Source organism: Lissotriton vulgaris, unplaced genomic scaffold (assembly GCF_964263255.1).
Source record: "Lissotriton vulgaris unplaced genomic scaffold, aLisVul1.2 SCAFFOLD_2307, whole genome shotgun sequence".
In the NCBI taxonomy this organism is placed as follows: Eukaryota; Metazoa; Chordata; class Amphibia; order Caudata; family Salamandridae; genus Lissotriton; species Lissotriton vulgaris.
Genome location: NW_028250373.1, coordinates 288,986 through 301,315, shown reverse-complemented (window position 1 = coordinate 301,315; position 12,330 = coordinate 288,986). Strand labels below are relative to the sequence as shown.

The 12,330-nt window shown below is 37.9% G+C and overlaps 1 protein-coding gene across 1 annotated transcript in view; it reads left to right on the top strand.

Moving 5' to 3' along the window:
- LOC147663275 (zona pellucida-like domain-containing protein 1) overlaps window positions 1-12,330 on the top strand; it is a gene marked incomplete at its 5' end in the record, with an annotated part of 327,843 nt that overhangs the window by 54,729 nt on the left and 260,784 nt on the right. The gene's annotated exons all lie outside the window — the stretch shown is intronic.

The following is a 12,330-nucleotide window of genomic DNA, read 5'->3' as shown; positions in this document are numbered from 1 at the left end:
AGTATAATTGTCTCTGCCTTAAGGAGAGCAAGGCTGAATACAATGCTGTACTTAATGTAGAAGGAAAGTTCAATTCAAGTTGTGATCCCAGCTGTCCGCAGTGTAGATTGAAGGCAGTTGTTGACACAAAGATCGATGAGTGCTATTTTGTCACAGTTAACAGAATCTGAGGACAGAGTACAATTGTCTGTCTTAAATAAAGCAAGGCTAAATTCAATGTTGTCCTTAGTGTAGATGGAAAGGTGAATTCAAGTTGTGAACCCTACTGTTCGCAATGTAGATTGAAGGCTTGAGTGAGCACAGTTATAGATGAATGCTATTTGAGAGTTCTTTTACAAAATTGGAAAACATAAAATCAATTAGTCTCTACCTTAAATAAAGCAAGGCTGAATTGAATATTTTCTGTAGTAGTGGAACTCCTGCTATCAAGTTTTGATTTTTACTGGCCGCAGAATATATTGAAGGCAGTTGTCAGCACAGTTATTGAAGACAAATTTAGTTCCAAAGCTGAATTCAAGTTGTGAACCCAGCTGTCCGCAGTGTAGATTGAAGGTAGTTGTTGACACAAAGATCGATGAATGCTGTTTTGTCACAGTTAACAGAATCGGAGGACACAGTACAATTGTCTGTCTTAAACAAAAAAAGACTAAATTCAATATTGTCCTTAGTGTAGATGGAAAGGCGAATTCAAGTTGTAAACCCTGCTGTCTGTAAAGTAGATTGAAAGCTCTAGTGGGCACAGTTATAGATGAATGCTATTTGTGACATTCTTTTACAAAATCGGAAGACATAAAATCCATTAGTCTGTACCTTAAATGAAGCAAGGCTGAATTGAATGTTTTTTGTAGTAGTGGAGCTCCTGCTATCAAGTTTTAAGTTTTTACTGGCCGCAGAATATTTTGAAGGCAGTTGTCAGCACAGTTATTGAAGAAAAATTTAGTTCCAAAGCTGAATTCAAGTTGTGAACCCAGCTGTCCGCAGTGTAGATTGAAGGCAGTTGTTGACACAAAGATTGATGAATGCTGTTTTGTCACAGTTAACAGAATATGAGGACACAGTACAGTTGTCTGCCTTAAATAAAGCAAGGCTAGATTCAATGTTGTCCTTAGTGTAGATGGAAAGGTGAATTCAAGTTGTGAACCCTACTGTTCACAGTGTAGATTGAAGGCTCTAGTGAGCACAGTTATAGATGAATGCTATTTGTGAGATTCTTTTACCAAATCGGAAGACATGAAATCCATTAGTCTCTACCTTAAATAAAGCAAGGCTGAATTGAATGTTTTCTGTAGTAGTGGAGCTCCTGCAATCAAGTTTTGATTTTTACTGGCCACAGAATATATTGAAGGGAGTTGTCAGCACAGTTATTGAAGACACATTTAGTTCCAAAGCTGAATTCAAGTTGTGAACCGTTCTGTCTGCAGTGTAGATTGAAGGCTCTAGTGAGCACAGTTATAGATGAATACTATTTGTCACATTCTTTTGCAAAATCGGAAGATATAGAATCCATTAGTCTCTACCTTAAATAAAGGAAGGCTGGATTCAATGTTTTCTGTGGTACTGATGTGCTTGTGGTATGAAGAGGTAAACGCTGTTGTCCGTAGTGTACATTTGAAGTTAGTACTTAGTATAGACATTGAGGAATGTTTATTGGGCCATCCATTAATAAAATTGTGTTTGCCTTACATAAATGAAGGCTAATTTGAATGCTGTGGATAGTGTAGATGGAAAGCTGAATTCAAGTTTTGAACCCTGCTGTCCGTAGTGTGGATCAAAGGCAGTAATTGACAGAGACATGGAGGAATGCTTTTTGTCACTTATTTAAGCAAAATCTGGAGACATGCAGTAGAAGCATCTTTAAATTAAAAAAAATTAAGGCTGAATTTCTTACTGTTCAAAGTTTAAGAAAATCTGAGGACATTGTGAAATTGTCTCTGAATGGCAGCAAGTATGCAAATTTATCACTGCCTACAGTCACAGTAGTTGATAGAACAAAAAGGGCTTGATGAAAGGCCTGCACTTTGAATAGGAATATGAAATTGAACAAGAGTTCATAACCCCTGTGAAGAAATGAAGGAAGTGCGCAAATGTCCCACTGCTTTCTGCCAGTGCAGTATCTACATGAAAAAGGCTTGATAAAGGGACATGATTTTGAATTAGAATATGAAATTGAGGAGTAATTGATAACCACAGCCAAGAAAGCAGGAAGTGTGCAAATTTCCCATTGCTTTCGACCGGGGTAGTAGCTACACCAAAAAGGCTCGATAAATGGTGTCGAGTTTGAATCAGAATATGAAATAGGTTTTATACTTAGTTTAGTTTCCACTGAGTTAGTGGTACCTGAAACAACAAGGTTTGTGGAGCTTGCGAAGATTTGTGGTCCGGGTAGGATGTACTAATAGTAATTTTTATTGGCCTTGTGAATTCTGGCTTTGTAAGGGCAATTGGCGATTTTGGTTAGGTTTGAGGTATATTACTTTATTTGGTACTGTACTTTATATGTAATGAATGAAGAATCAGTTAAATTCTGGCTGAATATGGACTTGTGGTGATGGTAGGAGGCAGCGGTTACCAAGACTTCATGACTACGTGTCATTAATTACAGCTGCACAATATTGGTAATTTAGTGTGTGTGAATGCAGCGATGATAAGTGCTGGAATGAGTTAGTGGCACCTGAAGGAACAAAGTTCTGTGAAGTCTGCGATTATGCGTGGTCCAAGCAGGATGCATTGGTAGCAAAGTCTTTAAAATCAAGTTTTTTAATTAATGTTGGTTGTTCATTCACAGAAGTAAGTTGAGCTATATCTCCAAAAAGTAGAATTTTTTTGTGTAAATAAGTCATGTTATTCAATCCGGCCCTGTGCTGATGATTTCTGGTGCACTGAGTTAGTAATACCTTTGGCGCTGAGGTTGAAAGTACCCTTTTGATGATACATGATTGGGGGGAGGAACAGTAATTGACGTAATGTCTTCTGTCAATTGAATTTTGCATCAATTCCATTTAAAAGGAATAGTATGTTTCATTATAACATAAAAGTGTTCACTCTTCTTGATGATTATTTATGGTGGAGTGAGTAAGTAGTATCCTTGCGCAATGTAGATTGAAGGCAGTTGACACAGAGATAGACGAATACTTTTTGTCAGTTATTTAAAGAAAATGTGAAGACATATAATAGAATTCCCTCTGCATTAAATGAAGGCTGAATTTCCTACTGTTCAAACTTTAAGAAAATCTGAGGACATTGTGCTATGGTCTCTATTTTAAATAAATAAAAATTGTATTGAATGTTTTCTGTAGTGCTGGCGGTCTTGGTATCTAGTTGTTAACTGTACTCAGTGCTGAAATGATTGAAAGCTGTTGTCAGTACAGATACTGAAGAGAAATGTACATCCAAAGCTGATTTGAAGTTGTGAACCCTGATGTCTGCAATGTAGATTGAAGGTACTACTCGACACAAACATCGATGAATGCTATTTTATACCGTTAAAATATTCTGAGGACATAGTACAATTGTTTCTGCTTTAAATAAATCAAGAGTAATATGTCATACTCTGTTTTAAGAATGTGTTGCATTCTTAAATGCACAAAGGCAAGCATTAAGTTTGATACAATGCTTAGGTCATGAATAATGAGAAGTTTCATTTTCTTCAAGTGTCTTCACAACAAGCTTCTCCAGATAGCTTGTGGTATTCCAATTTGTTGTCATGTTCCACAGGTAGTATAAACAAACAATGTAATGTAGCATTGAAAGTGTTAACATTTGGTCATATTTTGAATAAGGAACTGATTACAAATGTGCAACAAGGAAATGATGTTGAATATGGAACTATTCTACAAGAAATAAACATTGGAGACATGACTGAACATGGCAAAGAAGTTTTACAGAGACGATTACTTTGAATTTTTTTTCAAAAAGAAAATATTGTTTCCAAAAGAAAATATTGTTCCTAAGCTGGTAGCTACTTTTAAAATAATAGAGAACAACAGTGAAAAAAAGCAGCAAGTGTGAAAATATCCTACTGCCTTCGGCCAGGCTATTAGCTACAACAAAAAAGGCTCGATAAAGGGCCTTGACTTTGAATCAGAAAATGAAATTGAACAAAAATTGGTAACCCCAGCCAAGAAAGGCAGTTAGTGTGCAAATTTCCCACTGCCTTCAGCCGGGGTCGTAAGTACAAGAAAAAGGCTCAAAAAAGGGCTACGAGTTTGTATCAGAATATGAAATTCACAAATAATTGATAACCCCAGCCAAGAAAGGCAGCAAGTGTGTAAATTTCCCACTGCCTTCGGCTGGGGTAGTAGCTACAACAAAAAGGTTCAATAAAGGGCTACGAGTTTGAATCAGAAAATGAAATTCAAGAATAATTGATGGATGGATGGCGTTACAACGCATAATTTTACATCGCATACCATTACAACGAGATTTTTTACAACGCAGGATCCATTACAATGCATGCCTTTACAACGCATGACATTACATAGCAGATGCTATTACAACGCATGCCATTACAACGTAAGTATAGGTAAGTATATCTTTTTAAAAAAAATTGTAATTCATTTAATTTAATTAATTTAATTTAATTAATTTAATTTATTTAAAGTCTTTTTTTTAAAACTGAACCCTAAAAATACCCCTGTACCCCATAACACAAACCTATATCTTTTAAAAAAAAATTGTAATTAATATAATTCAATTAATTTAATTTAATTAATTTAATTTATTTAAAGTCTTTTTTTTAAAACTGAACCCTAAAAATACCCCTGTACCCCAAAACCCAAACCTAGCCCTGAACCCTAAAAATACCCCTGTACCCCATAACCCAAACCTAGCCCTGAACCCTAAAAATACCCCTGTACCCCAAAGCCCAAACCCAGCCCTGAACCCTAAAAATACCCCTGTACCCCATAACCCAAACCTAGCCCTGAACCCTAAAAATACCCCTGTACCCCATAACCCAAACCTAGCCCTGAACCCTAAAAATACCCCTGTACCCCATAACCCAAACCTAGCCCTGAACCCTAAAAATACCCCTGTACCCCATAACCCAAACCTAGCCCTGAACCCTAAAAATACCCCTGTACCCCAAAACCCAAACCTAGCACTGAACCCTAAAAATACCCCTGTACCCCATAACCCAAACCTAGCCCTGAACCCTAAAAAAAAACCCCTGTACCCCAAAACCCAAACCTAGCCCTGAACCCTAAAAATACCCCTGTACCCCAAAACCCAAACCTAGCCCTGAACCCTAAAAATACCCCTGTACCCCATAAACCAAACCTAGCCCTGAATCCTAAAAATACCCCTGTACCCCATAACCCAAACCTAGCCCTGAACCCTAAAAATACCCCTGTACCCCATAACCCAAACCTAGCCCTGAACCCTAAAAATACCCCTGTACCCCATAACCCAAACCTAGCCCTGAACCCTAAAAATACCCAAACACCCCAAAACATATACCTCAGTATCCCAAAACATATACTCCTATACTCATACTTATTTTTTTAAATTACTTAAATTAATATATTTAATTTATTTTTTAAAAATACATAAATGAATATATTTATTTATTTTTAATATTAATAAAATTAAACAAATAATGTTAAATAAAATATAAAATAACATTATATACTTACCTATACTTACGTTGTAATGGCATGCGTTGTAATAGCATCTGCTATGTAATGTCATGCGTTGTAAAGGCATGCATTGTAATGGATCCTGCGTTGTAAAAGTTGCGATGTAATGGTAGTGCGTTGTAAAAGTTGCATTGTAACGGGTGTTTCCCTAATTGATAACCCCAGGCAAAAACGGTAGCAAGTTGGTGTGTGTTATGTGTAGATGATGTGTTAATGGAGTGGAAGATAAAAAAGGTGAAAAATTAGAGAGGCTGCCGACGTGCAAACTATCCACTGACTTGTCAGGGAAGTGGATCTTTGGATTTCCACCTCATTATACGGATAGGGTGTCGAATTTTGCAGTGGGATGCTAAGAAATGGCTACCACATCGAAGGAAGCAATGTGAGTGCATTAAGTTACCACTGTGGGTGGTAGGGCTGAAAAATTACAACACCAGGCCCATTTTAGGGACTGTAGTTTGAATTAAAATAATACTTGGCAAAGCTGCAAGAAGTTAGCAGGTAGGTGTATTTGAGGTAGTGGATGCAGAATAAGGTGAGAGGGAAGAAAGGTAGCAGATGCGGAAAGAACCCACTGTCTTGTAAAGAAAATGGGTGTTTGGTTTTCAAGTGCAGTACAGACTGTGAGTCGGATTCCGCAGTGGGAGCCTGAGAAACGGGTATCTCATCTAAGGAGCTAGGCAAGTGCACAAAGTGCACATACTGTGCGGTGGAAAGGATGCAAGTGTTTAAATTACCACTGCCATTCACGGGTAGTAATTACCAAGAAGGTTTAATAAAGGGTCTGAACTTTTAATTACTTGAAGAATAATGGATAATTTCAGCCAAGAAAAGCAGCAAGTGCGAAAATGTGCTACTGCCTTCGGCCGGGGTATTAGCTACAACAACAAGGCTCGATGAAAGGCCTTGATTTTTAATCAAAATATGAAATTCAAGAATTGATGACCTCAGCCAAGAAAGCCAGGAAGTGTGCCAATTTCCCACTGCCTTTGGCCGGGGTAGTATCTATAACAGTAAGGCTTGATAAAGGGCCTTGACTTTTAATCAGAATATGACATTCAAGAATAATTGATAACCCCAGCCAAGAAAGGCAGCAAGTGTGCAAATTTCTTACTGCGTTCAGCCGGGGTAGTTGTTACAACAAAAAGGCTCGATAAAGGGCCTGCACTTTAAATACGAATATGAAATCGAAGAATAGTTGATAACCATAGTCAAGAAAGGCAGCAAGTAGGTATGTGTAGATGATGTATTGATTGAGTGGTAGATAAAAAAATAAGTAAGGCTGCAAGTGTGTAAATTAACCACTGCCTTTAACGGGGAAGTAGTTACAATAAAAAGGCTCGATAAAGGGCTATGACTTTGAATTAGAATATGAAATTCAAGAATAATTGATAACTCCAGCCAAGGAAGGCAGCAAGTAGGTGTGTGTCCGTGTAGATTATGTGTTGATTGAGTGGAAGATAAAAAAGGTGAAAAATAAGAAAGGCTACAGATGCGCAAAGTACCCATTGCCTTGTGAGGGAAGTGGATGTTTGGATTTCCAGTCCATTACACAGACTGTGCATTGGATTCTGCTGTGGGAATTTGAGAAATGGGTAGCACATCTAAGCAACCAATGCAAGTGGACAAAGTACACACACTGTGTGATAGAAAGGACGCAAGAAAGGTAGCAAGTGTGCAAATTTCTTACTGCCTTTGGACGGGGTAGTTCTTACAACAAAAAAGCTTGATAAATGTCTAATGACTAATGTTGAGGACAGCGATGGTCCCGTTTCTTTTTTTTATGAGATTGATAAACTGTTTCACGTAACAGAAAAGTTGTTCTCAATAAATGCATAGAAATTTAGGTTTACCAAATTCAAGATCAATATGGGAGTATGGACTGTTTGCTGAAGATGCTGTTGCAGCAGTTGATGTGCTTGGTGCAGCAGGAAGTGGGTTGTCCTGCAATCTCTGTGTTGCAGTTCAAGGAAAGTTGTTGGGGTGCAAGTTGTTTATGTGTTGCATTATATTTGCTGTGCCAAAGGATTATTTTTTGGATTGATCACACCTTGAAAGAGCTGTTTGGCAAATTTTACAGGTTACTAGTGGTTGGTGTGTTTCTGTTAGTATGTGTCTGGACTTCGCTGGAATCTTTAAGGGACACATTAGGGCTTACATAATACAGAAATACTTTGTACTTAGTGATATCCAATTCTATTTTATGATGAACGGTTGAATTCTACATCCGCCTTTAGGAGTAGTGGGAGGCTAGCATTTTAAAGTGTTTGACAGGTTACAATACATGTGTCCATGCAGGTAAAGAAAACTTAGCATGGTTATGCATGGGCACCTTCTCACACAAAACGTAGTACTCCATATTCAGGATTGTAAAAGCTTGTAATAGGAGTGACTGATGAGTTTATATATGTCAGTGAGAAAAGAAAAACAATTACGCTTGCTTAACATTAGAGATATACAGACCTGAAAGAATATGCATGTCAATGCATCACATATTTTTTGAAGGTATGGAAGAAAGCAGTGAAAGAGTGTTTAGAAACAATACTGTCCAGCTTAAAAAGTGCTCAATTGTTCTTTTTGTTGAGTGTAAACACCCCTTTTTGATTAGGACCATGGAATAGTGGTGTAACTACATCATAGATTCTAGTGTCAGATCTCTACCATAGTGATAGTGGAATTACCATTACTTTTTGTAGAGTATAATTGAACAATCATATGTAGAGAGGCGGTATCACTTCTTGACTTTTAAAGAGGCGGAAGATTTAAATTTATATTTCAACGCCTAAACAAAATAATTGTTGAATTTCAAAAAGAAAATTAAGTAGGAATGTTAGAGGAAGTCTGGTCCATCTCTAAAAGGATTGTGCAAACCGTGACAGCTGAAAGAAGTTTATCTCTACATTACTTTCTAACATAATTCAGACACAACACTAGATTGCAGGAGTGTGCAAATGTCTACTTGACATGTTGCATGCGATCATGTTACATAATAAGATACATTTTTAATGTATTTAACCGGTAAAACGTAAGTAAGATTTACATTTGCTTTTAGAAAGTGAAGGTGGAGTCATCTGCTGCATTCCAAACATTGGGCCTGTTGGGAAGATAGTGAAAAGTAACTTGTTATTAAGATTGCATTGTTTAAAGGTCAATAGCTTTTTGAAATGAAAACCTTATATGTATTTACATGGTAAACACAGATTTTTTGTTCTGGGCGTTCTTTGGTCTTGAATATTATCGTTAACCTAGTGGGTGGGTTATGTAAACACCATCTTTTCAGCACCTCCATCCAATAGGATTATACACTGGATATATAGACTTAGAATGTTCCAAGATGTGGAGACCATACAGCAAACCCACAACTTGTGTCATATTATTGTTTAAAGTCAAACGTGATGACTCCATTAGGTTAATTGCAATTGTCAGTCCATAATTCTTAAGAAATATTACATTAGTAAAAATCTGGGCTACTGGATGCTGAGTTGGGTAGTATTCTGCAAACTGAAAAAATAATAACAAATGTATATGTTGAGCAAAATTCGAACCTGAATGTCATACCAATCATAGGTTTCAGAGTAGAGAATTCCAGTACACACATTGCTGGGAAATTGTTACTTAAAGATAAGTAACTGTAATAGGAATGAAAATACACATATATTTGGTGTTGAGAGACATGTTTGAGAGGAAGGTAACGATTAGTTGTAAAAATATATGAAAGCACTTGAGCTTCTAAAGAGGAACCAATATGTACATCATATGCTATTAGGTTTAGTATACACAATTTACATGTAGAAGAACGTGGTGTACCTGGTACAGGTTGTGAAGATTGATCACATTGTGAAGATTGATCACGTTGTGGAGATTGATCATGTGCTGGTGAATTTTCACTGGTCATGCTTCCTGCAAATTAATTAAGAAAAAGTAACATTTCTTAAAGAAGAAATTAGTTTAACCCTTCCCCTGCTGGTGAGGGAACCACTCCGTCATCAGCCGCGGTCGCGCTGTGCTGATGACGCAGCGTAACCGCTCCGTCATGAGCACAGCCCGACCGCAGCTGGTGACGGAGCGGTTCCGTCACCAGCATGGACGCGCCACGCGGCCCCCCCGCCCCCTTAGCGCTGCGGCGGAATAGCCGCCGCGGCGAAGGGGTTAACAACCTAACAGAAAAGGTTCTTAAACACAGTTAATACAAAATAACTTTCTTATAATAATGAAGTTTGAAAAATATGTTGTGTGTAGAAAGTTTAAGCGAGGGATATAGAGAACAGTCTATACAAATACAGAGGTAAGGTCTGTCAAAACGATGCAGTTTAAAACATGACAGTTTAACAAAGGGCGCTCAGGCCCAGTGATAGGCTTGATTTTTATATTTAGAGTTTCTTGTGTGGGTGGCACTGTTACTGTTGTAAGTCCAGTAGTAGCATGTACATGAGCAGTCTTGGTATACGTAACTATCAAGAGTAACATTTTAATCATGGACAAACAATTACCATTACACTTTCAAAAAAGGCAGCAATTGCGCTTAAAGACTGATCACGAAGTGGTGAAGGGTCGAAAACATATATTTTGGCGAAAGCATGTTATAAAAAGTTGTACGAGAGAGGGAAAAATGGTTAGGTAACCTAAGCCAAATAAAGGGCCAGTACCACACTGTAGTGTCAAAGTTATAAATCCAACAATTATTATGAATTAAATCTATGGTAATCTGAGGAGGCAAAACTTTCGTAGGCCAACTAGAGCACAGAAAAAAAACAACTATAGGTTACGTGAGGAAGCAAGAATTGTTAAGTCAGTGGAGGATTAAAAGGGAGCAAATATGATGATTACGAGAGAGTACGTATGTTGAAACACAAAGCACGTGGCGTAGCACAAAAATGCAACATATATATTTATGAAAGCACAATATGTAAGAAAACAGGCATGGGAAGGCCATGTGAGGCAGTAATAAATATTAAAATTCATGGGAGAACAAAAAAGGAAAATGGAGCTGGAAGGGACACGTGACGCAGTAAAAAACATAATACTAATATGAATGCACAAATTGGACCAATACAGGCTAAAGCACGGGGCACAGTTCAAAAACACGACACAGAAATTCATGGACGCACAATTTATTTAGAAAAGGTCTAATAGGGCCTGTGACGCAGAAGGAAATATTACGATCAACCATATACGATCAATAACAATAGAGGCCCGGGAAGGCCACGTGAGTTAGTATACATTTTTATAAGTTACAGGACGATTAGGAGGGAAGAAATACGATGAAGTACAAAGCACATGGAGCAAACAAATAAAGCAAAACAGAGCTGGGAGGGCCACATGACGCAGACAAAAAATTATACTATTATGAACGCACAATTTATAAGAATACAGGCTAAAGCACGTGACACTTCAAAAATACGACACAGAAATTCATGCACGTACAATTTATTTAGAAAAGGCTAAGGATGGCTCCATGACGCAGAAAGAAATATTATGATCAATTATATATGATGAATATTAATAGAGGCCTGGGAAGGCCACGTTAGGTACCAATAAACATTAAAAGTCACGGGAGGATTAGGAGGGAGGAAATACGATGAAGCACAGAGCATGTGCCGCAGAAAAGTAAAGAAAAACGACTGGGATGGGCACGTGACGCAGTAAAAAAAATAATACTAATATGAATGCACAAATTGGACCATTACAGGCTAAAGCATGGGGCAAAGTTAAAAAATAGTACACAGAAATTCATGGAGGCACAATATATTTAGAAAAGGCTTAGTAGGGCCCCGTGACGCAGAAGGAAATATTACGATCAACCATATACGATCAATAACAATAGAGGACCGGGAAGGCCACGTGAGGTAGCAATAATTAATAAAAATTACAGGACGATTAGGAGGGAAGAAATACGATGAAGTTCAAAGCACATGGATCAAAAAAATAAAGCAAACCAGAACTTTGAGGGCCACGTGACAGTAAAAGAAAATAATAATAATTAAAAAAAACTATCATGCAGGTACAATTTTACAGCGGCTTCTCCTACCTTTGCTTTTGTCGTCTCTTGTCTTGTCTTCAAAGGCTGGGGCTTTGGCTGGGCCTGGGTGGGTGGGCGCGGGCGACACCGGCACTGTGGCTATGATGGCCTGGCTGGAAGGCAGCTGCAAGTGACACCACGTCGATGTCACGAGTCCTCCTCCGTTCGAGCAAAAAGTTTGTAGTACAATCGATGACGATGAGAGTCTGTCTGTCACTGCAGCAGAGGCAAAAGAGAGCATGGTTAGGTTACTATCCGTTTTATATGGGAACCCTCATTGTCTATCTACATTTGAGGTGTACGTATGTAGTGGTGGAGTGTAAGGGTGGAAAAGGGCCTGGAATACAAAAAGATGGGTGGTCAGGGAGGATACAGATGGAATGGAGGGAGTAAATGGTAAGGAGAGTGGATTATTTGAAGATCAGCAAATAGTCTGGAACTGCCCATCAAACTGAATAGGGTTTTCATCTGTGCCTTGTATCATGATTCCAACATTGTTGAAAACAGAGTAAGTTTGACTCTTAACAAGGTTTGTGCTAATTGATGTGAGATAGTTGCCATAATTATTTACTCTAAAAATCACATGAAGTAACATGTACTTTAAATTTGTGTTTTTATGGTCATTTTTATGGCCGAATAAAGACTATTGAGTGAATAAACGAACAAGGAGGCTGG